Source organism: Phyllobates terribilis, unplaced genomic scaffold (genome assembly GCF_046119375.1).
Source record: "Phyllobates terribilis strain yellow unplaced genomic scaffold, ASM4611937v1 Scaffold_1__5_contigs__length_1240528914, whole genome shotgun sequence".
In the NCBI taxonomy this organism is placed as follows: domain Eukaryota; kingdom Metazoa; phylum Chordata; class Amphibia; order Anura; family Dendrobatidae; genus Phyllobates; species Phyllobates terribilis.
The window spans coordinates 223,917,285-223,943,951 of NW_027362761.1; the positions used below are offsets into that span (position 1 = coordinate 223,917,285).

At 44.9% G+C, this 26,667-nt stretch overlaps 1 long non-coding RNA gene across 2 annotated transcripts in view; it reads left to right on the forward strand.

The window, feature by feature from the left end:
* Positions 1-20,126, forward strand: part of LOC141166444 (uncharacterized) — a 148,968-nt gene extending 128,842 nt beyond the window's left edge. For both annotated transcript variants that reach the window (XR_012251296.1, XR_012251295.1), the window contains exon 3: positions 19,090-20,126. This is a non-coding gene — a long non-coding RNA (uncharacterized lncRNA). The remainder of the gene's footprint in view (positions 1-19,089) is intronic.
* Positions 20,127-26,667: the final 6,541 nt, after the last annotated feature.

Sequence of the window (26,667 nt, forward strand, 5' to 3'; positions counted from 1 at the left end):
TACTGCCCCATTTTTTGTAGATCTGCCGCCTCAGGAATAAGAGATATAAAGTTCTCCTTGTAGCATGGGTCTAGAAGTGTCACCAACCAGTAATGACTGTCACCCAAAATTTTAAGAACATGAGGGTCATGGGAAAGGCAGTGTAGCATAAACTCAGCCATGCGTGCCAGACTGCTAACCGGCAAGACTTCCGTGTCCTCACCAAGAGGACGAGTGACCATGCTCTCCTCCTCCTCCTCTGTGTCCTCAGACCATCCACGCTGAACAGACGGTATGACAGTTGTGCAGGTAGTACCATCTATAGTGCATGAAACTAGCTTCTGTTCTTCCTCCTCCTCTTCCTCATTGTCACCCAATACACGTTGGGATGAGATGAGGTTGGGCTGTGCGTAATCGCCCTGTATGGTTCCTTGCTCTATCTCATCATGCTCCGCCTGCAATGCATCCTCTTTGATTGTGAGCAGAGAGCATTTCAGAAGACAGAGAAGCGGGATGGTGACACTAATTATGGCGTCATCGCCACTCACCATCTTAGTGGAGTCCTCAAAGTTTTGGAGGATGGTACATATGTCTGACATCCATGTCCACTCCTGAGGTCTTATGTGTGGATTCTGAACTGAATACCGACAGCCTTGTTGATGTTGGTACTCAACGACTGCCCTCTTCTGCTCACAAATACTTCCCAACATCTGCAGTGTAGAGTTCCAACGCATAGGGACATCACACACCAGTCTGTGAGCTGGAAGCTGCAAACGCTGTTGAAACATGGCAAGGGTGATGAAAGCTGTAGCTGACTTTCTAAAATGGACACACAGGTAATGTACTTTGACAAGCAGATCCGGCAGCTCCAGGTAGGATTTGAGAAATCGCTGAACCACGAGGTTAAGCACATGGGCCAGGCATGGTACGTCTGTGAGCTCGCCTCAGAGCCGCCACCAGGTTCCGGCCATTGTCACACACGAACATGCCTGATTGTAGGTTCAGCGATGTGAGCCACAGATCTGCCTGCTCTTTCAGAACTGTCCACAACTCTTCAGCATTGTGTGGTTTGTCACCTAAGCATATTAGCTTTAACACAGCCTGTTGCCGCTTGGCCGAAGCAGTGCTGCAGTGCTTTCATCTTGTGAATGATGTGGTAATTTCGGAGATGGAGGCTGAAGAGGAGGAGGCTGAGGAGGATGAGGTGCAGGAGCTGTAAACTGTGGGGGCAAACCTGATTGACCTAGGGCCTGCGATCCTTGACGTTGGGAGGACGTGTTCCGTGCCAAGGTCTGACTGGGTCCCAGCTTCCACTATTTTAACCCAGTGTGCCGTCAGTGAGATGTACCGTCCCTGCCCACAAGCAATTGTCCACATGCCCGTGGTTAGGTGGACTTTCCCGTTAACTGCATTGTTGAGGGCACGGCTAATGTTTTGGGACACGTGCTTGTGTAATGCGGGGACGGCACACCGAGAGAAATAGTGGCGGCTGGGGACCGAGGACCGAGGAACGGCTACCGCCATCAGGTTGTGGAATGCTTCCGCCTCCACGAGCCTAAAAGTCAACATTTGTAGCGCAAGCAGTCGTGAAATGTGGGAATTTAGTAGTGTGGCCTGTGGGGCGTTAGCTGCATATTTGCGCTTGCGTTCCAAGGACAGGGGTATGGACAACTGAACGCTGCGCTGGGACAAGGACATGGACGTGCTTCCTGATGCTGCTACTTGAGAGTGTGCAATGACAGGTGCAGGGCAGGAGGCATCTTCGCATGCACCATGGACAGGGGATTGGCTTGTATGCACAATAGCGGAAGAAGCAGAGGTGCCACCTGCAGACACTGTTCCTGGACCCTGGGGTTCGGCCCACAAAGTCAGGTGCATTGCTGCCATGTGCCTGATCATGCTGGTGGTGGTCAGGCTGGTTGTTTTGCCACCCCTGCTGATGCTGGCCAGGCAGGTGGTGCAAATGGCCTTTTTTGGGTTATCGGCAAAGTCTTTAAAAAACAACCAGACTTGGAAAGACCTAACAGTTGTACTGGCAACTTCCTTCGTGTTGGTGTTAGGGGAATCGGTTGCCTGTCTTCTTTCTGCGGCCACCACAATGCTTCTTCCTGCCTGATGAGGTGCTCTGCCTCCCTCCCCCTGTGTGCTGCTCTCCTCGCTCTGCATGTCCTCCAGCCAGGTTGGGTCAGTTACTATATCATCCACTATGTTACTATATCTTCCACTTCCACACTCTGGTCCTCCTCCTGACTTTCTTGCAATTGTGTCTCATCATCGTCCACCTCTTGTGACACTTTCCCACCATCGCCTTCGTGTGACCGTGGCTGCTCAAATATTTGGGCATCGCTACATCTATCTAACAGCAGCAGCAGACAAAACTGGAATGGAGCCTCTTGTGCTATGTGCACTGCAGTCTGCTATATACCCTGCCTACCTATATACACTGCCTGCCTGATATCTCTGCAGATGGATTAGTCCTCAGAAGGACTGTTTGTTGAGATAGATATGTGGCTCTAATACAGTTTGGTACACCTACACTAACTAGAAACAAGCAAATCTCTCCCTAGCTCAGCAGCACCTTTCCCTACACTGTCTGATTCCAGAGTGACTGTGATGAGCATGGCAGCGCCAGGTCTGATATAGACCTGATGACGCTGTGCGGCCGGCCAATCACTGTAATACCACAACCAACATGGCTGCGGCATTACACTGACAACATGGCTGCGGCATTACAGTGAGTGGCAGGCAATCCCTGCATGTTCATTGGCTCTGTAAAGAGCGCCAAACATGCAGGGACGAGACCCGAGCTCCCGCTGAGCAACCCCGGAAATACTCGCCGAGCGCTGAGCATCTCGAGCAGTGAGATGCTCAGGCGAGCACCGAGCAGTAGCGAGCATGCTTGCTCATCACTACTAATTATGTATTCGGATTAAAGGGATTGAAAGGGTATGGATACAGTTCTATGAGACCACAGAGTGTTATCTACATCTTTTTGGGACAATTGGAGTACTTGTGATTTTCAGCAAATTTATTCTCTACAAGCTGAATTTTTTTAAAAAAATGCCAAACCTGACGAATTTGAATTTTAAAAGATTTGATCATCTCTATTAGCTATCCTACATTGTTAAACAATTTTCAGCAAATAGATAAAAGTCTGTTTACTGCTAGATGCAGATAGACTATATATACTGCATGACACACTGCTGGAATATTTCATTGACCATAAAAAGGCAGTCAAATATCTGCACATAAATACAGCAAGCACACATATTCAATTTATTCATGGCATAAAAAGTATTTTAGGACATGCAGATATTAAATAAGAATTATGCATGCATATCTTATAAGTAACTGCTAAGCACTCCGAATGTTATATAGCCTCTCCCAATAATAAACGACAGACCCACTACAGGGTAGTTTATTTGGCTGTCAAGTTTCTTATCTATTGTATTGAAAAAGAAGCATTTACAACTAGGATTACAAAGTGCTGTTGCAAGCAAATATCAATTATTTATAAAATACAGAAAGTGTCTCTACAATCATGAGATTTGGGGTATGATGAAGAAAGTTTCTGTTTTTTGCATTTTATTTTTAAAGATTTAGAGCTACTGCATTTTGGAATAAATTCATTTTTGAAAAAAAAATCAAAGTAAAGTAAAAATGAATAATTTGTTAGAGGTGTAACAAAGATGAACTTATCAACATAGCAGAGAGGGGTTTTAAATTGAAACAAATTACCAATATTAGGGTATGTTGACATTTTCAGCAACAAATCCGCAAGTAACAACAGGAAAGTCCGCAAGAGAAAACCTGGCCAAATTTGTACATCTGAACTAAGACAAACATGCCATTCAGTCAGATGCTGCATATTAGGAGGACTTGTACAGAGGAAAAAAACATTTTAGCTCAGATGAATAAAATAGGTGATAGATTAAAGGAAAGCGGATCCTGCATAATGAGCCCTATTTGGTGACGGCCATAAGAAGCACTCCAGCCATGGTTTACAGTAGAGTTAAAATAATGAAAGGAATCATAGCCCCTCCTATCCAAATCTAAAGAAAAAGAAACGTATTAATAATAATAAGTTAAATATAAAAGGGGCATACAAATGTCGGAAGGAAAAGTGTGATACATGTGAAGTTAAACGCCCATAGACAGAAAGGATGAGCAACTTCACAGGGGAAATTTTTGAAATCCAACAATTCTTAAATTGCAGGAGCGATTTTGTCAATTATCTACTGGACTGCCCTTGTGGACTCCAGTATGTGTGAAGAACTACCCTAAGGGCTCACACTCATCAGCGTAAATATAATCGGTCCAATGTTGTTCCTGAAAAGTCGGGTGAGTGTTATGCGAGTGACATGCGGGTGGAATCTGATTTTTATCACAAAGCATCATTATGATATCTGTATAACATGCATATGCAATCCGTATGCAATGTGATTTAAACATTAGCTTTTAGATAGAGTAATTCTCTATGTCATTTAAAAATAGTTTTCTAAGTAAATATTCTTCAATACATATATAGATAGGTAGGTAGATAGATCGATAGAAATATGTAAGTGACATATATAATCAGTGCTTTGTGTTTGTAGCTTACCGTGCATGTATTTAAGTAATAAATTAATTAATTAATTAATGAACACAAATGGTGTGGTGTCCCATTATTTTTATTAACCAGCTGAGGGAAAGCCGAAAGCTAGGGGTTGATGTTTATAGTGTGGAAAGAGAGTAATAAACGTGGATCTTCCCAGGCTATTAGTATCAGCTCACAGCTGTGTTCTTAGCCTTCAATGGTTATTAATAAGGGTGGACCCCACAAAAAAAATGACATGAGGGCCCCTCTATTTTTAATATCCAGAAAAGGCTAGGTGTAAGAGAATGAGAAGTCCTAATATTCTGAGCAGCCATCTTGTTCAGAAGTTTGAGTTAAGAGTTTTGCAGCTAGTGAGATGCATGTCCTACACATGTCCTAATCACAATGAAGCGTTAAAATGGTGTCACTGCCATTAGCAGGTATAGGGGGATACACAAAGGTTAATAGCAGCAGCTGCAGGTCAATGTGAGAGTAAATAAGTGGTGTTATAGGGTAGTAAATAATGTTATTGTAATTGTGGTATAGAAATTAGGTCAATATAGTTGTCAGTATGTCATTTCTTAAGTAAGGACATGGGGATTTATGGATTTAATGGAGTTTGGTAAAAATACTCATGAATATTGTCATTTTGCATTATCACATTGTTGTTCTAAAATGCATGTTCTCCCTGCAGTATGATGTTATCATGTATACGTCTTTTGCCGCAATATGTAGTTCCTTTGTTTAAGCTATACATAAAAAGGCTCTGATACTGTTGTTCGGGGCCATTCCATCGCCATGCTATCACCAGTCTACAGGCGGTCCACCGCCAAGGCCACACCATGGCCAGACTGAAGCCACACCATGGCCAGACCATCGCCAGATATCCCAATGCTGTTTTGCTTATCTAGACACCTGTGTCAAGTGTATTTTCCCTGTCTGCATTCTGAACTGTTCTGCCGCGTACAGTACAGACCAAAAGTTTGGACACACCTTCTCATTTAAAGATTTTTCTGTATTTTCATGACTATGAAAATTGTACATTCACACTGAAGGCATCAAAACTATGAATTAGCACATGTGGAATTATATACTTAACAAAAAAGTGTGAAACAACTGAAAATATGTCTTATATTCTAGTTTCTTCAAAGTAGCCACCTTTTGCTTTTATGACTGCTTTGCACACTCTTGGCATTCTCTTGATGAGCTTCAAGAGGTAGTCACCGGAAATGGTTTTCACTTCACAGGTGTGCCCTGTCAGGTTTAATAAGTGGGATTTCTTGCCTTATAAATGGGGTTGGGACCATCAGTTGTGTTGTGCAGAAGTCAGGTGGATACAAGAGGAGCGGCTCAGGAGAGCTGCCTTCAGAAGAACCAAAGTAGAGGATTGTAGATGAGGAGCTAGAGATTGGAAGGGCAGAAAAGGCGTGGCGCCACGTGTAAATCGTTCAAAGGATAGAGGACCTCTCGTGGAGAGCTTCAAGCCTCCCCGAATTTATAAGAAAACTATAAAAGCAAAGGACTATAAAAATATATGTGCAACCAAGAAGAAACCTCTACGTGAGTTATCTACAAGGACGTGAAGAAGACGTTGTGAGCCCGGTAGCATTGAGGCTTTAAAAGGCGGAGGGAGACACCTGGCAAGCGTAGCGAGAGAGGCTGGAAACGCGGCCACACCTCTTTTGGTCGACTCAAGCCGGCAAAGGGTCTTCCAGACAGAGAGGTGTGAGTATCTAACTTTTGCTTAAATTGCACTTGTTAATACCAGAACAGAGAAAACGCATCCTTGTCGTCCTTCAGCATGGAGTGGTTACAGAAAACAGGCAGATAAGCATACTGGCACACCCTAGCTGGAGGGGGTAAATGTTAAATCCACTTGGCTAAATTGTTTGCAGTGGTTAACAAAAGAAAGCAGGGAACTAGATGAGAAAGGGGTGTTAGGGAAAGATAGTAGCCAAACAGTGGCTTTGTGTAAGAGAGTTATTGCTTTCTTCAGTCCATTGATAGATTTCCTGCAAGACAGCATGTTAATGTGATCACCCAGGGAGGGGCAGTGTTCAGAGAGAGAGAGTAGAAAAGCTGTATGAAACTCTAAAGCTAGCAGAGATAGTAGAAAGATGGGTATGAATACTGGGCTTTGCAAATAGTCATTGATGAGCTGGGAGGGGTAGCAGAGATTGACAGGAATAAGATTGAGGACAGGAAACATAGAATAGAAGAATGGACATTTAGAGAAACAGAATGTGGTGATAAGACATCGTTGAGGAACAGTTTAGAAAAGAGTTGATGTAATTTTTAAAGAAAATACCCTTAGAGGGAGCTTTCAAGTCAGGAGTCTTGCAGAATGCCGAATCTATTGATGATGTTGTAGAGATTTTACCCCTGTTCCCCTTGCCTTCCTTGTCCCTTTTTTTCCTGGGCAATGATGGAAGACCTTATGTCAGGGGGAGAATAGAGGGACTGCTGTGGGAAGACATCCTCATCGATACAGGAGACTCAGTTTCAGTAACAGGACACAAATTGCAGTCACCCCCTGGACTGCCTGAGACTACCACTTTGGTAGGATTTGAGGGCTCCTGTATTCAAGCAGTAAAAAGTAGTGTTGAGCGATACCTTCCGATATCGGGAAATATAGGATCGGATTGGATCGGACCGATACCCAAAAAGTATCGGATATCGCCAATTCCGATACCGGAAACCAATGCAAGTCAATGGGACAGAAATATCGGAATGAAAATAAACCCTTTCTTTCCTTGTAGGTTAATTCTACATGAAGGAAAACAACTAAGAATAATGTAGAATGTATTGGGGGAGGTGGGGGAGACAATAAAGGCATAGAGGTTTAGCCCAATCAAATGGAATAGCAGAAATTAATATTTTTTTTAAGACGTTCTGAGTTACGGAAATATTGACTATGTTAAGTATTTTTATATTTTGTCAGATATTTGTGTTTCACTACTTCCATGCTCTTCACCTTCTTTTTTACTTCTCCCATACTTTCTCCTTCATCATCCTCAGCATCAGCATCTTTTTCATCAACTTCTTCTTCACCTTCTTCATCTTCTTCTTTTTCACCTTCTTCGTATTATTCTTTTTTTTTACATTCTTCATATTCTTCTTATTCAACTATTATTCTTCTTCATATTCTACTTCTTCATATTCTTCTTCTTCATCATATTCTTATTTGTGACAGGCATTCCTGTAGTTGCTATCTATAAAAGTTTGAACATTACACCTTTCGTTCTGCCCGTCACAAAAGATTTACAACAGGATTTGTCCGCGTTCAGTTTGGCCTGCAGCAGCAGGTCTTTTCCAGGGGCACCACAAGGAGGAACGGACTCACCCCCATACACTGCTTAGTCATCTTCTGCTTATAATTTAGATATTATCTTTTGCTCTGATTTTTAGTCTTATGCTTAATGTTCTTCCGCTTTTTGTTCTGCAGCTTCTTGTACTTCTGCTTCTTGGTTTTCTGTCTCTTGTTCTTCTGTATCTTGGTGGTTGTCTTCTCTTCTTTGTCCTCTTGGTCAACTTCTTCAGGGTCATCTTCTTGGTCTTCTTCGGGGTGGTCTTCAGGGTCGTCGTCTTCGGGGTTCTCGTCTTCAGGGTCGTCGTCTTCGGGGTCCTCGTCTTCGGGGTCCTCGTCTTCTTCGGGGTGGTCTTCAGGGTCCTCGTCTTCTTCGGGGTGGTCTTCAGGGTCCTCGTCTTCAGGGTCGTCGTCTTCGGGGTCCTCGTCTTCTTCGGGTTGGTCTTCAGGGTCCTCGTCAGGGAGATCCGGAGTGATTACCAAGAATCATTTCCAAAAGCTTGAACTTGGAAATGTAGCAGAAGGTACAAGAAGGCTGAGGAACTACCGAGAACCAGCTGACGGTACTGGAACCCGGATGGGTAGCAGAAGGTACAAGAGCCAATGGAACTACCGAAGACCAGCTGACGGTACTGGAACTCAGTTACTAAACAGGAGGTACCTGTGCCAGAAAGCACTACCAAGGACCAGCAGACATTGGTGGAACTTGGATACCGAGAAGGAGGCACCTAATCCAAAGGCACTGCCGAGAACCAGCTGACAGTACTGGAACCCAGATGGGTAGTAGAAGGTACAAGAGCAAATGGAACTACCGAGAACCAGCTGACGGTACTGGAACCCGGATGGGTAGCAGAAGGTACAAGAGCCAATGGGACTACTGAAGACCAGCTGACGGTACTGGAACTCGGTTACTAAGCAGGAGGTACCTGTGCCAGAAAGCACTACCAAGGACCAGCAGACGTTGGTGGAACTTGGATACCGAGAAGGAGGCACCTAATGCAAAGGCACTGCCGAGAACCAGCTGACGGTACTGGAACCCGGAAGGGTAGCAGAAGGTACCCATGTAAAAAAAAGTTTCAATGCCGCGAGCCGGCCGCAGTTACCAAAACCCACAGTCCTACAGGGGGTGCTTGTCCTATTGGCACTATGGAACCAGCCTTCATTGCCAGATCCCGCAGCCCACATAGGAGTCACCTAAACTGCAAGCACCATAGAGTCGGCTAACCCGACCGCAACACGACAGGACAACGCATTGGAGGCAAAGTGACGTTGACACTACCTGGAAACAGCTGGCGTGCTGGAACTAGGCTGGGCAGGAGGGAGTACCCGTGCCAAAGATACTGCCGAGAACCAGCAGATGGTACTGGAACCCGGATGGGTAGCAGAAGGTACAAGAGCCAATGGAACTACCGAAGACCAGCTGACAGTACTGGAACTCGGTTACTAAGCAGGAGGTACCTGTGCCAGAAAGCACTACCAAGGACCAGCAGACATTGGTGGAACTTGGATACCGAGAAGGAGGCACCTAATGCAAAGGCACTGCCGAGAACCAGCTGACGGTACTGGAACCCGGATGGGTAGTAGAAGGTACAAGAGCAAATGGAACTACCGAGAACCAGCTGACGGTACTGGAACCCGGATGGGTAGCAGAAGGTACAAGAGCCAATGGAACTACCGAAGACCAGCTGACGGTACTGGAACTCGGTTACTAAGCAGGAGGTACCTGTGCCAGAAAGCACTACCAAGGACCAGCAGACGTTGGTGGAACTTGGATACCGAGAAGGAGGCACCTAATCAAAAGGCACTGCCGAGAACCAGCTGACGGTACTGGAACCCGGATGGGTAGCAGAAGGTACCCATGTAAAAAAGAGTTTCAAGGCCACGAGCCGGCCGCAGTTACCAAAACCCACAGTCCTACAGGGGGTGCTTGTCCTATTGGCACTATGGAACCAGCCTTCATTGCCAGATCCCGCAGCCCACATAGGAGTCACCTAAACTGCAGGCACCATAGAGTCGGCTAACCCGACCGCAAGACGACAGGACAATGCATTGGAGGCAAAGTGATGTTGACACTACCTGGAAACAGCTGGCGTGCTGGAACCAGGCTGGGCAGGAGGGAGTACCCGTGCCAAAGACACTGCCGAGAACCAGCTGACGGTACTGGAACCCGGATGGGTAGCAGAAGGTACAAGAGCCAATGGAACTACCGAAGACCAGCTGACGGTACTGGAACTCGGTTACTAAGCAGGAGGTACCTGTGCCAGACAGCACTACCAAGGACCAGCAGACGTTGGTGGAACTTGGATACCGAGAAGGAGGCACCTAATCCAAAGGCACTGCCGAGAACCAGCTGACGGTACTGGAACCCGGATGGGTAGTAGAAGGTACAAGAGCAAATGGAACTACCGAGAACCAGCTGACGGTACTGGAACCCGGATGGGTAGCAGAAGGTACAAGAGCCAATGGAACTACTGAAGACCAGCTGACGGTACTGGAACTTGGTTACTAAGCAGGAGGTACCTGTGCCAGAAAGCACTACCAAGGACCAGCAGACGTTGGTGGAACTTGGATACCGAGTAAGAGGCACCTAATCCAAAGGCACTGCCGAGAACCAGCTGACGGTACTGGAAACCGGATGGGTAGCAGAAGGTACCCATGTAAAAAAAAGTTTCAAGGCCGCGAGCCGGCCGCAGTTACCAAAACCCAAAGTCCTACAGGGGGTGCTTGTCCTATTGGCACTATGGAACCAGCCTTCATTGCCAGATCCCGCAGCCCACATAGCAGTCACCTAAACTGCAGGCACCATAGAGTCGGCTAACCCGACCGCAACACGACAGGACAACGCATTGGAGGCAAAGTGACGTTGACACTACCCGGAAACAGCTGGCGTGATGGAACCAGGCTGGGCAGGAGGGAGCACCCGTGCCAAAGACACTGCTAGGAAACAGCTGGCGGTGCTGGAACCCAGGGTAAATACTAAAAACAGAGGAGCCAGAGGTGTAATTGGAGCAAGTTTTAAATCAGTAGTACAGTGGATGTGGACAAAGCAGGAGAATTTGCCGGACACACAGCCGGGGAACAGCTGACGTTACTGAACCACAATAACACTGGAGCAAGCGTTGACTGTGCAGACGGCACTTCTGAGCAGCAACTAGCGGTATTGGAGCCAAGGGTAAATACTAAAAACAGAGGAGCCAGAGGTGTAATTGGAGCAACTTTAAAAGCTGTAGTGGTGAGAATGTGGACAGAGCAGGAGAAATTGCCGTCCGCACAGCAGGGGAACAGCTAACGTTACTGAACCCCAATAACACGGCAGCAAGTGTTGACTGTGCAGACGGCACTTCCGAGCGCCAACTGGCGGTGTTGGAGCTCAGGGATAATACTGAAAACAGAGGAGCCAGAGGTGTAATTGGAGCAACGTTAAAATCTGTAGTGGTGAGAATGTGGACAGAGCAGGAGAAATTGCCGTCCGCACAGCAGGGGAACAGCTGACATTACTGAACCCCAACAACACGGCAGCAAGTGTTGACTGTGCAGACGACACTTCCGAGCGCCAACTGGCGGTGTTGGAGCTCAGGGATTACAGTTCAGGTGGTAGAATCATGAACACAACAGGAGACCTGGATACTGTTGCCAACCAATTATTTATTCTGGAAGAGGACTGGCAAATTCATGAGAGATCCAGGCCTTGGTAATTTTGAGAAAAGTAAGCCGGTCAACGTTATCAGAGAATAGTCGCATGCGACGGTCTGTTAGTACACCACCTGCGGCACTAAAGACGCGTTCTGATAATACACTAGCAGCAGGGCAAGCTAGCACCTCCAATGCATACTGACTAAGCTCTGGCCATGTATCCAGCTTACGGACCCAAAACTTGAAGGGAGAAGAGCCGTCTGGGAGTACACTAAGAGGGCAAGACATGTAGTCTGTCACCATCTGACGGAAACGTTGCCTCCTGCTGACTGGAGCCGTCTGTGATGGTGTAGACATTTGTGGCGGCGAGGACACAAAACTTTGCCACATTTCTGCCATACTGGTCTTGCCTTGTGCTGAGGCGCTGCTTCTGCTCCCTCTTTGTGCTGAGCTTCCTCCACTGCCTCGATGCACTCAGCTGCTTTGTAAAGCACTAGCAGCACTGCTCTCGGTTGGAATGGAGAACATGATGCACCAGTGCGTCTTGGTACTCCCGCATTTTACGCTCCCGGTTCAACAGTGTTATGAGGCTTTGTAAGTTGTCCCGGTAGCGAGGATCTAGGAGGGTGGACACCCAATAATCAGCCGTGTTGAGAATGTGGCGATGCGGCGGTCATTTCTCAGGCATTGCAGCATGAAATCAACCATGTGCTTCAGACTGCCAACTGGCCAAGAAACGCTGTCCCCTGCTTGAGGCGTGATCTCTGCCTGCTCTGCATCACCCCACCCTCGCTCTAGATACTGACTACTAGAGCATTTTGTACCTCCTTCCTCTGGACAGATGTCTTCCTCATACATTGACTCCTCCTCATCCTCCTCACAAAGTGTCCTCTGCCTAGGCCTTTGTGAGGAACCACGTTGCGCAGACTGTAGAGAAGCAGATGGCATTTGTGACTCCTCATCCTCCACCTCTTCCAAAACGTCGTCCCTTAGTGCTTGCAGTGTTTTTTCAAGCAGGCAGATAAGGGGGATAGTCATGCTGACTAGTGCATCATCTGCACTCGCCATCCGCGTGGAATAATCGAAGGCACGCAAAACATGGCAAATGTCCTTCATAGAGGCCCACTCAGTGGTGGTGAAGTGTGAACGGCGTGCACTGCGACTTGTTTGCGCCTGCTGCAGCTGGTACTCCATTACTGCTGCCTGCTGCTCACACAACCTCTCCAACATATGTTACGTTGAATTCCACCTGGTGGGTAGGTCACATATTATGCGATGTTCCGGAAGATGTAATCGGCGCTGCAGAGCTGCAATGTGTGATCTTGCGTTGCTGGAACGCCGCAAGTGAGCGCACTCTATGCGGACCTTGTGAAGCAGTGCATCAAGATCCGGATAGTCCCTCAAAAAACTCTGCACGACCAAGTTGAGCACATGTGCCAGACATGGGATGTGAGCGAGGTTGCCTAGGCCCAGAGCTGCCACCAGATTTCGGCCATTGTCACACACTACCATGCCTGGCTGGAGATTCGCTGGCACAAACCACACGTCGCTCTGCTGCTTGATGGCATTCCAGAGCTCCTGCACTGTGTGGCTTCGATTCCCCAAAGAAATTAATTTTAATACGGCCTGTTGACGTTTGGCCACGGCTGTGCTCATATTGGTCACCATAACAGGTAACCGTTCACGGGTCGATGTGGAGGTAGACCGTGACGGCTCCTGCAGCGCTGATTCAGAGGAACTGGAGTATGAGGAGGAGTCAATGTGTACAGACTGGATTCCTGCAATCCTTGGAGTTGACAGAACACGTACAGCGCCACTCTCAAGATCTGTACCCGGCTCCACAACATTTACCCAATGGGCAGTGAGGGAAAGGTATCGTCCCTGTCCATGCTTACTGGTCCACGCATCGGTGGTCAGGTGGACCTTGCTACTGACGGCGTTTTGTAGCGCATGTTTAATTTTTCCCTCCACATGATGTTGCAGGGCAAGGACGGCTTGCCTGCTGAAATAAAAGCGGCTGGGCACGTTGTATTGTGGGACTGCCAATGCCATAAAGTTACGGAAGGTGTCAGTCTCCACCAGCCTGAATGATAGCATTTCAAGGGCCAGTAGTTTAGCAATGCCAGCATTCAGAGCCTGTGCTCGGGGGTGGTTTGCCGAGTATGGGCGCCTTTTCTCCCATGCCTGTGCTAACGATGGCTGTAGACTGGCCTGGGAGTGTGAGGATGACTGGGAAAGTGGTGCTGTGGGTGGAATTACACTGTGTCTCTGTACAACAGTGCCATAGATTCTTCCATGGCGATCCTGTGAGGAAGCCGAACCAGCTGTGTGTGAGCTGGAGGAAGAGGCTACAACACGAGCTGAAGAGGTGGTAGGTGGCGCTGTAGGTTGGCCTAGGTCTTCAGTGTGTTTTTGTAACTCCACCATGTGCTTGGTCCGCACATGTTTCCACATATTTGTGGTATTGAGGTTGCTGACACTTTTCCCTCTTTTCACCTTCTGATTACACAGCTTGCATTTGACAAAGCAAATGTCATCTGCAACTGTGTCAAAAAAGGACCAGGCACTGCAAGTCTTGGGAGCGCCCGCTTTGGATTTTGGAAGAGCCATGCTCCTAACGGGTGCCGAAGTGGAGGCTACAGGCAACCAAGTCTGCCCCCTCCCCCTCCCTCCTTTTTGGGCTGTTCGGGGAATCTCTTCCTCAGAACTGCTCCCACCACCTTCCTGTCCCTCACACCATGATGGGTCAAGGACCTCATCATCTACACCACCCTCTTCAAACAACTGCTTCTCCTGGGTAGTCTCGACAGCACAGTACGCACCAGAAAGTGGCACCTGAGTCTCATCATCAGATGCGTACTGAGGTGTGCTGCTAACCATAGGCACTGGCCCACCCGCCTCTTCAGATTCAGAGAGACAAAACGGTTGCGCATCACTGCATACTACCTCTTCTTCAAATTCTCGAATTCTGCTTGGCTGGCCCCCTCTTTCCAAGCCAAGAGATTCAGAGAACAGAAGTAGAGATGGCTCCTGTCCAGGGCTCTCTGACTGCCCAGGCAATTTGGCAGGTGGTGAAGAGACAGATGGGTGCTCTTCAGTGCTCAGGACCTGAGAGGATCTGGAACTAATTGAAGTTGATGCGTTAGCTGCCATCCATCCGACAACGGCTTCAATTTGGTCCTCCTGCAGCAGTGGGGTACGGCTAGCTCCTACAAAGCTGCGCATAAAGGACTGTTCCCTGGTAAAACTGGGGGATGCTGAGTCACTGGTGCCCGCAGCAGGCACAGAATCCCCACATCCTCTCCCTGCAGGCACAGAATCCTCACGTCCTCTCCCTGCAGAAACTCCACGCCCACGCCCACGACCACGACCACATGCCTTACTCCCTGCCTTCTTCATCTTGGTAGACTGATAAAGATAGGCAGAAAAGTACTAAGGGCTTAGTGTGCTTATTCCTGAACAGCTGCTAACAGGTATAAGAAACAGTAATTTTATAAAGTGTGGACTAGACTTTAATATGAGCTAATGTGGCCTACACAACTGTAAAGTGGAGTGTTTGGTGAACTTTATTTAGGTTTTTTTGGTCACAAAAAGACACTGGATGTGCCCAAAGATGTAATACCGATAGTATCACAAACTTTTTGTAGCTATTACAATGTAGGAAGGTAACCTACAATGCAATAGATGAGGCTACAAAAAATAGGCTAATACTAATCTGGCTGGGGCTGCAGGGCACAATGCTGCAGAAAGGCTCCTCTAACTACTCCTATATAGTGTGCTTGGAACCAATGTAGCTGAATACGGATGGAACCACCACACTAATAGGAGAAATCAGGATAAATTATGAATTGGCAAAAAAGGACAATGTATGAGGCAGTGACACACATTGAGTGCACTACAACCAGACGTGGCTTAAGCACACACTACAGGGTGAGCTGCACTCACACACACAGACCTTGCAGACAGCGGTGAACAGTGCAGATGCAGAGCACTGTGCACTAGAGCTGCAAGACAAAAAAAATTTCTCTATCTACTCCTATATAGTGTGTTTGGAACCAATTTAGCTGAATACGGATGGAACCACCACACTAATAGGAGATATCAGAAAAAATTATGAATTGGCAAAAAAGGACAATGTATGAGGCAGTGACACACACTAAGTGCACTACAACCAGACGTGGTTGAAGCACACACTACAGGGTGAGCTGCACTCACACACACACACCTTGCAGAAAGCGGTGAACAGCACAGAGAACTGTGCACTAGCCCTGCAAGGCACAGCGATTTATAAAGTAGCTTGGGTAAAGCAGAATAGACCAAATAGGTAGCTAACACTGTCCCTCAGAACAACAGCGTCCTATCCCTAACTGAATTCACAGCAGAGTGAGCTGAAAATGGCGGCGGCGGCTTTTATAGTGCATCATGACATCATTTCAGCAGCCAATCACAGCCATGCCATTAGTTAAGATGCCTACATGCCTAACAGGATATGCCCACGCTTCTTAGGATCCTCATTGGCTGAATAAAATGAAACTGGCTCATTGCATTATGGGAACTTTCGATTCCGGTATCCGATATTGCAAAAGTATCGGAATTAAGTATCGGAATTCCGATACTGCGAATATCGGCCGATACCCGCTATTTCAGTATCGGAATGCTCAACACTAGTAAAAAGTCATCCAGTGAACCTGAGATTTCAGGATGCAGGGGGATCGAAGAAAAGGGGTCTTCGATGCACTTTTTGGGTAAATCCACAATTATGGTCCACTATTCTGGGTACCAATGTTTTGGGACCAATGGGAATTGTTGTTGATTTATGTAACAAAGTTCTGTGGTGGAACAAAGAAGCAAATATTTGTTCTGTAACTGTGCCTGTGGAGGAGTTGGAGAGTCACAAATTACCCATTGCCAGTCTAAGTTCATGTACTGATGAAAATGATGAAAATGTTGATAATGATGTTCTAAAAAATGAATTGAAGCAAAGGTTCCCTGAATTATGGATCTCAAAGAAAACTGATTATGTGTTAATGCAAACGCAAGTTAAAATTGATAATGAAGAGCTACCACCTGTCCGGCATCAGCACCAAATTCCTGAGGATGCAATGCCTTACATAAGGGTTGCGTTCAGTGAATTAGAGAAACAAGGTTTTGTTGTAAAAGGTAATTCCCCATGTAACAGTTCAATTTTACTTGTAAAAAAGGAAGATGGTAGCTTTCAAATGGTTGTAGACTTGAGATTTGTAAATAAGTACACTCCCTTAGCAGCTCACCTAGATGCATCTGTCCCTGAAGTTATGTTACAGCTGAGGAGTGATAGTAAAGTGTTTTCTTGTTTGGACATTGCAAATGGCTTTTCCTCAGTACCCCTAACACCTGAATCTCCCCTCCGCTTTGCATTCATGTTTGAGAATGTGCAGTACTTGTTCACGCGGTTGCCCATGGGATTCCACAGTTCCCCTGTGTATTTCCATCAGGCATTGGCTCAGGTTTTAGAACCCCTTGGTTACGGAGAAAAGACTTACAATATGTTGATAATTTGTTAATTCAAACTGTTGATGAATATGAACACAAAGAGACCCTTGAAACTTGACGCGGGACTCAAAGTGAGCCTGACAAAGTACAATTGATGAAGTCAGAGGTTATATTTTTTGGTGTGTCAATTTCAGCAGAAGATAAAACAAAACAATGCATGACAGGGTTAATGCTATTGAACCTGTTCCCATACCAACTAATATTATTGAACTTAGAAAATTTTGGGGTCTTATTCATTTTTCCAGAGAATTTGACTTTGCTCATCTGGCTAAACCATTGTATGATTTGTTAAAAGAAGTTGATAATGATCACGCCCCTGTCATTGTAGAGGGAGAAGCCTTAGAGGCTTTTGAAGGTATGAAGCAAGCCCTTACGGCAGCCACTGCGTTAATCAGCCCTGACTCTTTCCAGCCCTTTTACATTCAAGCCCACACCAGAGATGTATCTATCTCCTCAGTGCTTTTACAAAAATGGCCCAAAGATAGTCCTGAAGTGTCCAGTCAATTGTATGCCCTGGGTTACTCTCCAGGTTGCTCACCCCGTGGAGAAAGGTTTTACTCTGTGCATGAAGCACTTACTGCGTCACTGGACAATGAATCAAGTAAGACACATAGTGGGATTTGCTCCGTTAATTCTACAAACCCCACGTCAGTCTAAAAACTGTGGTGAAAGGAAAAGCCTTGGGGTAAATTCACAGAGAATGGCTCTATGGATAATTTACTTTGAGACCAGAGACTTACAAGTTGAAGTGGGTGAAAAATATCATTTAGCCCAGATGATGCAGTACACAGGAAAATGTCACGATTGTCAAGTTGAACAGGCTAATGTCACTCCCCCCCTTTCCGAGCAGACTTTCAGGAGGGCGTCCCTTGTGCCTATATTGACGAAGCTCGATACTGGTATAATGAATGCTATGCCACAGGTTATGCTGTATGGTTTCCCGATAAACAGTTGTTGCTGCAGTACAGACTCCCAGGTCACTTTTCTGCCCAAAGAGCTGAATTAGAAGCAGCTCTACAAGTTATTCCAGGGTTCAGCGAACCTATGAATATTTTCAGTGACAGTGCCAATGTTGTTTCTTCCCTCACTTTGTATATAAATGTTACGGCCCTGAGGAGGATGGTTGATTCACAGAACAAGCCCTTACAACATGCAGAGATGCTCAGACAAATTGTGCAGCGGGGCAAAGAATTCCCAAATTTATGATCCTTTTGTAAAATCAAAGGTCACCAAAAACTAACTCCTGACCCCCACACCCTTGGCAATGCATATGTAGATCATGAAGCCAAGGAAGCCGCCCTTACAGAGGAGGAAAAATACCCTCATTAAGTGCTGCTGTTACTAAAAAGCCTCAAGAGCCCCCCCTTGTCTTTTCTCCTTGTCAAGACCTTATACAGGCGCAGGAGAAGGATGGAGACTCATCCTTGTTTAATTCCCTCGAGTCTCTGTCCATGGAAAAAGGGAAGTGTCTGTACTACAAAAGGGTTAATGACAAGCTTGTGCCTTACATACCAATGACAATAATCAAGCCCCTGATTAAATTTAATCATTCAGGACCAGAGGCTTTGATAGAGCTTGTACAACACAAAATGTGGCATCCCCCACCTGTGAGCTTTGTGTTATGAGATACATGATGAATGCCTTACTTGTTTATAGAATAATCCCAAAGGAAAAGGCAAGCCCCATCTCCGGAGAATACAAGTAGCGGAGGGTCCCTGGCAGTCTATTCAAATTGATTATATTGGTCCCTTCCCTCCAGCAAAAGGAGGTTTTACATATGCCCTTGTGTTAGTCAACGTCTTTTCTAAATGGGTAGAGGCACTCCGAGCCACAACCAATACTGCCCTGACTATAGTTAGACTTTTGTGGAAAAATGTCTTCTTACATTGGGGTTTCCCTAAAATAATTGAAAGTGAAATTGTCCCACAGTTTTAGGAGTGAGCAAGGTAGCAAACCAAGGAACAAAGGTGTTAAAATTGTTCATATTGATCAGTGTAGACTTCTTAATTATCTTACTGACATTTCTGGTAAGGATAGATACTCCACCCTTTTTTCTCCCTAGGTCAGTCGAAGATTTTCATATTCGACTCCTGTGACCATGAACCTACCAGATGATCAGGAGAAGGTGTTTCACACTATACAGTGGGGATCTTATAGTGTGCCAGGGGGAGAAGACCAGGAAAATCCGGAATCCAAAGAATAAGAAGAAAAAAGGAAGACATGGATCAAAAGACATAACTATTAGAGGACTTATTATCTTGGTACTAATACTCTAATGACTTTGTATTATTTTTTTGCTTTTTTAGGGAATTTTGCCGCTCCAGACACTAGTTTATAAAATGATGAATTACCGTAATAATCATGTTTATAATAATTCACCTTGGCATATTACATCAATGTAAAGTTGTACTCTGGAAAGAGTACAAGAGGGGGACTTGTAAGAGAATGAGAAGTCCTAATATTCTGAGCAGCCATGTTAAACCTAGCAGCCATCTTGTTCAGAAGTTTGAGTAAAGAGTTTTTCAGCTAATGAGATGCATGTACTACACATGTCCTAATCACAATGAAGCATTAAAATGGAGTCACTGCCATTAGCAGGTATAGTGGTATACACAAAGGTTAATAGCAGCAGCTGCAGGTCAATGTGAGAGTAAATAAGTGGAGTTATAGGGTAGTAAATAATGTTATTGAAATTGTGGTATAGAAATTAGGACAATATAGTTGTCAATATGTCATTTCTTAAGTAAGGACATGGGGATTTATAGATTTAATGGAGTTTGGTAAAAATACTCATGAATATTGTCATTTTACATTATCACATTGTTGTTCTAAAATGCACGTCCTCCCTGCAGTATGATGTTATCATGTATACACCTTTTGCCGCAATATGTAGTTCCTTTGTTTAAGCTATGCATAAAAAGGCTGTGATACTGTTGTTCGGGGCCATTCCATCGCCATGCTATCGCCAGTCTACAGGCGGTCCACCGCCAAGGCCACACCATCACCAGACTGAAGCCACACAATGGCCAGACCATCGCCAGATATCCCAATGCTGTTTTGCTTATCTAGACACCTGCGAGTGTCAAGTGTATTTTCCCTGCCTGCATTCTGAACTGTTCTGCCGCGTACCTCTGAATAAACTTCATTCTCTGCTTTGAAGAATTATCTACTCTGCTTTCCAGGCTCTTTCAGCTCCTAGTAAGGACTTTCTTACATTAGGCAGACAGCTGCTGACTGATATAGGCTAGGAAGGGGCCATGGATATTGGCCCCCTTCCAGAACATCAGCCCTTAGCCACCGCAGAAATGGTGCATTCATCAGATGTGCCAATTCTGTCACTTAGCTTCCGCTTTTCCCACTTGCCCTGGTGTGGTGATAAGTGGGGCAATAGTTGTGGGGTTGATGTCAGTTGTTTTATGTCCGCTGACATCAAGCCCAGGGATTAATATTGTTGAGGCGTCTATAAGAAACCCCCATTGCTAACGCTGTAGTCAAATTTAATAAACACACAGACAGAGTAACATAGTAACATAGTTTTTAATGTTGAAGGAAGACTAAGTCCATCTAGTTCAACCCATAGCCTAACATGTTGATCCAGAGGAAGGCAAAAAAAAAACAAGCTCCACATTGGGGAAAAAAATTCCTTCCTGACTCCATACAACAATCAAACTAGTTCCCTGGATCAACGCCCTATCAAGTAATCTAGTATATATAACCAGTAATATTATACTTTTCAAGAAAGGCATCCATGCCCTTCTTAAATTTTAACAGTGAATCACTCATTACAACATCATGCGGCAGAGAGTTCCATAGTCTCACTGCTCTTACAGTAAAGAATCCGCGTCTGTGATTATGATTAAACCTTCTTTCCTCCAGACGTAGAAGATGCCCCCTTGTCCCCGTCTCAGGCCTCAGAGTAAAAAGATCAGTAGAAAGGTCTTTGTACTGTCCCCTCATATAATTGTACATAGAGTAAAATCCTTTATTTGAAAAAAAACAGTCCTTTATTTGAAATAACCCCCCCCTCTTTAACACATTTATTATTGTAAAATGCAAAATAATAAAACACCATATTCCTCACCTGTCCAGCGATAATCCATTTGTCCCGCGACAAGTTCAACAATGCTACATCTAGATGCATTGCTGAGCAGTGGCATGATTCGACCATTCAGCCTGGCATCCAGAAGAGACACTGAGCTGTGCATGATAGTACAGCAACTTTATTTACAGTGAATATTACACAGGACATCTATATACTGTTATAAATATTTCTTCCCAATGATACAGCCTGGTACATAATAACTCCATGAAACATCTGGCCCTAACCCTTAATGGTATATGTAACTCCAATTATGATATTTTCCTCCAATGCCAAGCTACCTATATCCCAAGAAGCTGACAATATTCACTCTACACCTTACCATGTATTGGCAGGAAACACAGAAATGTGCACTATTGGTATCAGGCATTCTTAACCAGTCTACATTGGGGGCATAGTAAAAAGTCAGACACTGGTGCCCCTACTGACAATAGCTCACAAACCTTCTGCCAACTGAAAATAGAAAGGAAGTCAGCAATTACATGATCTGTACCAGTGACAAGGCAGAAATTAAACCGAATGTTATATATTAGGTACTACAATACCAAATTGTGCAACAATGACCAAACTGGTTGGGGGGAGAATGGATATTTTTACATTAAACCAAAATCAAATTAGCAGTCCAGTAATGAACCCAGCTAATGTCAACTGAAACTAGAGAAATAGCCCAGTGCACAACACTAATCTCCAAGATTTACCCTTAAAAGCCCAATAAAACCAGATGTAACAGTGACAAAAAGGAATCATCTGGGTTACATAGTTACATAGGCTGAAAAAAGTCATAGCTCCACCAAGTTCAACTTTCCTTAACCAGTTCTACATTGTCTATCGCAAGATTATTTATAGCCCACAATGACATTTATTATGAGAAAAGCATTAGCCCTTTTATAAATGCTGTTATAGTGTCTGCCATTCCTACCTCTTGTGGTCAAGCATTCCACAGTCTTACTGCTGTAACTGTAAAGAACTCTTTCCTATTTCAATGCTGGAATGCCTTTCCTACACATGTAATGAATGTCCCCTGGTCTTTTGTAAGGTCTTTGGACACTTCAGGGGACAACAACTTTGACTATTATAGTGAAGGAGGAAATACTTTTAATGCCAAAGTCTGAGTGAGCTTTTATTGATCTGATCAAGTGAATCCAATATTCAGGTGAAATAATTTTACCTTTAATTAGAATCTAGTGTTAGTGTTAACTAAATTAAAATAAAACTTCGGAAACACATATACATATACGGAATTATATGCATATCCCAATGCTTTATGAGTAATCACCCTTCAAAATTTAGACACCGGTGCTAATATGACTCACCTTTTTTTTTTTTAAACGAACTACACCCGGTATTAACCAAGTCTGACACCACATAGCTTCAATGATCATAATTTACAGATTTTACCGCTGTCTTCATTTGCCACTTATTATTGTTGCTCCATACAATGTAATTTGAACGACCCCTTACTGTTTTGGGAAGAATAAAAGTGGAAACACTTAACCAGATCCAAAAGCTTATAATGTTAGAACCCTCCTGTTTGTTTTTTCCATCTTTGGTTTTGCGGTCAGGTGACCATCTGCCTTTATATTCCAGCTCCGCCCTGTAGGCTGTGCTGGACTTCAGTGTTTGACTGTTTCTCTATCCTGGTGCTTCTGTGCCTTTCTCTGTCAGTTCGCTTGGTCCTTCTGGGACCTCTAGTACCTGAGGAACAGGCAGCCCGCTACATCGTAGGGATTCAGCTTAGTCTTACTGTAGGGACAGCTTTCTCCTATCTTTCCTTAGTGCATGTTGCTGATCATAACAGTAAGTCCAGCACAAAAAACTAAAAGGAAAGAAATACGGAGATCAGTATGGTTTCCGTCCAGGATTTGGCTCAATGCCTGCAGGGATTGTCTCTGGAGGTGGCCGAGCTTCAGTAACACGTGAGTAGCTGTTCTGGAGCGCATTTTGTCGAACCCAAGGTAGCACTGCCTGATGTTTTTTATGGTAAACAGCAAGATTTTTTTCCTTTAAAAATGCTTGTTTGTTATATTTTTGTTTGAGCCCAAGGTCCTCTGGGAATGAATCACAGCGCATTGGTATTATTATGTCACTTTTGCACAATGAACCACAGGGGTGGGCCTTTTCTCTCCAACCTAATGATCCGTGTTTAAGGTCTGTTGAAGAATTTTTTTCTGCTATGGGGCTATTATATGACGATCCTAAGCAAATCTCATCTGCTGAGGCAGAACTCAGGCATTTGAATCAGGGGTCAGGTGATGTTGAAAATTATTGCACACACTTCAGGAGATGGGCCTCAGAAGTTAAATGGAATGATCCTGCACTGAAATGTCTATTTCTTGCTGGTCTGAGTGAAAGGGTTAAGGATTTGCTAATTGCATTCCCCGCACCTGAGACTCTGCAGGATGCCATGCAATTAGCTGTTCGTGTGGACAGGAGACTGAGGTGCAGGCTGAATGAGGTAAAGACTCCTGTAATGTCAGTTCCTAGTCCCCAGAAAATCTGCTCAGACGGCGGAGAATTAATGGAGGTTGGGGTGATGTCACTCCACTCTCAGGAAAGAGACTGGAGGTTCGCCGAGGGACTGTGTCTTTATTGTGGTAAAGCCGACCATTTGATTAAGTATTGTGAGCTTCATTTAAGTAAAGAAAAAAAAAGTCAGTTACGCCCATATAGCTTGTTTACGCTCTGCAGGAGTATTTCTTTCTGGGAGTACTACTTTGCAGGGAGATTTGATTGAATTTCAGGTATTTGTGGATTGTGGTTCACACTTAATGTGATTGATAAAGGGTTTTTGGAAAACCTTAAATTGAAATCCAAACCTTTGTCATCTCCTATTTCTGTGATTGCAATTGATAACACTCCCTTGAAATGTTTTACTCACAAGGTTGCTGCATTTCCCCTCACTATCAATGGAGTTCACCAAGAAATTTTGGACTTGGTTGTTTTAGGTAATTTACCCTCTCCGGTTGTTCTAGGATTGCCTTGGTTAAAACTGCACAATCCTTTACTGGACTGGTCTACTAATGTGATTAAGTCTTGGAGTCCGAAGTGCTATGATAAATGTTGTAATGGTCGCATTGCGGCTGTGGAAAAAGGGGAATTACCTGTACCTATTCAAGATTTTTGGAGGGTTTTTTCGGAGGAGGAGTCGCAAGTTTTACATCCTCATAGGGATTATGATTGCGCCATTGAGTTTGTTCCGGGAGCTACTCTTCCCAAGAGTCGCTTGTTTAATCTGGCTATCCCTGAAAGAAAGGCCTTGGAGGAATACATACAGACTAGCCTGGCTGCTGGTCACATTAGACCTTCTAAGTCGCCTGTGGCAGTTGGATTTTTATTTGTTAAAAAAAAAGACGGGGTTTACGTCCATGTCTGGATTTTCGTGAAATTAATAAGATTACCGCACGCAATTCCTACCCATTGCCATTAATTCCTGACTTGTTTAACCAGTTAGTGGGGGCCAAGTGGTTCTCTAAAATTGATCTCCGGGGGGCAATTTGTTACGAGTGAAGGAGGGTGATGAATGGAAAACTGCTTTTAAAACTCTGGTAGGTCATTTTTAGAATCTGGTGATGCCTTTTGGTGTTACCAATGCACCTGCATTTTTTCAGAACCTTATTAATGACATCCTGAGACCTTTGATTGGTAAGAATGTGGTTGTGTATTTGGATGACATTTTGATTTATTCACAAGATCTAGAGTCCCATTGGCAGAGTGTACGTGAAGTTTTGCAGTTATTGAGTGATAATTCACTTTTTGCTAAGGTGGAGAAATGTGAGTTCGCTGTGCAGAAAATTTGTGTTTTGGGCTACATTGTCTCCAGCGAGGGATTTGAGATGGACCCTGTGAAGGTTCAGGCTGTGCAGGAATGGCCTAGGCCTTTGGTTTGAAGTCTATACAGAGATTTTAGGGTTTTGCCAATTATTACAGGAAATTCATTAAGAATTTTTCTGTAATTGTTAAACCTCTAACCGATCTCACAAGGAAAGGTGCGAATACGGCCCAGTGGACTACTGAGGCCATTGAAGCGTTTGAGTATCTCAAAGAGAGGTTCAGTTCTGCCCCTATCCTTATGCAGCCTGATGAGACCAAGCCTTTTTTGTGGTCATGCTTCATCGGGGGGGGGTCGGAACAGTTTTGTCTCAGGAGAACAGGGATGGAGTACATCCTTGTGCCTTCTTTTCGAAAACATTTTCGGAAACCGAATTGAATTATGATGTTGGAAATCGGGAGTTCCTGGCTATTAAACTCGCGTTTGAACATTGGCGTCATTTTTTGGAAGGCGCTAGATTTCCTATTCAGATTTTCACAGATCATAAGAATTTGATCTATCTGGATGCTGCCAAGTGCTTGAATGCCCGTCAAGCTAGGTGGGCACTTTTTTTTTCTCGGTTTCATTTTTCTGTTACCTATATCCCTGGTACTAAGAATGTTAAAGCCGATACTTTATCTCGCAGCTTCTCTCCTACGGTCGGTGCCGAGGAGGAGGAGAGCATTTTACAGAAAGGAGTTGTGGTGGCGGCATTGGACTCCATTTTGGAGAATGGGATTCTGAAAGCTCAAGATGATGCTCCATCTAACACGCCCCATGGGAGTTTGTTCGTGCCTAGAGCCTTTAGGAGAGATTTGTTTGTGGAGTGTCATGTGTCTTGGTTGGCAGGTCATCCAGGAATTTCAGCGACTAAGAGACTTATCAGTCGCTGTTTTTGGTGGCCGGGATGGCAGAGGGAGGTCATCAAGTGGGTGCGTCAGTGTACTGTGCGTGCTAGGTCAAAGGCTTCACATACTCCTGCTGCGGGGTTGCTTTGCCCTCTGGAGGTTTCTAGTGTGCCTTGGACGCATCTCACAATGGATTTTATTACTGAACTTCCGGTGTCCGAGGATTTTACCGTCATCTGGGTGGTCGTGGACCGTTTTAGTAAGATGTGTCATTTGGTTCCATTCATTAATTTGCCCTGCGCCAAGACACTCGCTAAGGCGTTTGTTAAGGAGATTGTCAAGCTCCATGGCGTTCCCACGGATATTGTTTCTGATAGAGGACCTCAGTTTGTGGCTCGCTTTTGGCGTGCTTTTTGTGACAGGTTGGGAGTCCATTTGTCAATTTCGTCTGGCTATCATCCTGAGTCTAATAGACAGACTGAAAGAAAGAACCAGGATGTTGATGTTATGGACTGCTACAAACATTAAGGAAAGATAGGAAAACTGTCCCTACAATAGGACTAAGCTGATTCTCTACGATGCAGCGGGGAACCTGTTCCTTGTGAACAGACCCGCCTAAGTCCTCGGCTAGTCTGAACGCAGACCTATAGATATAAGGGAGGGGTCCCTACAAGAACTAAGGACTGGGATATAGTTGGACACCTCCTAGCAGAAATTGTAGCAAAGCAAAGACAAACAAACAAGCAGAAGTACTAGTGGTCAAAAGACCAAGCAAACTACAGATTAAGGTACAAGGCACCTGGCTAGCTTAAGAGTAAATGTAACACTGAAGTCCAGCAAGGCCAGGAGGGCGGAGCTGGATTAAATAGGCAAAAAGTCATGTGA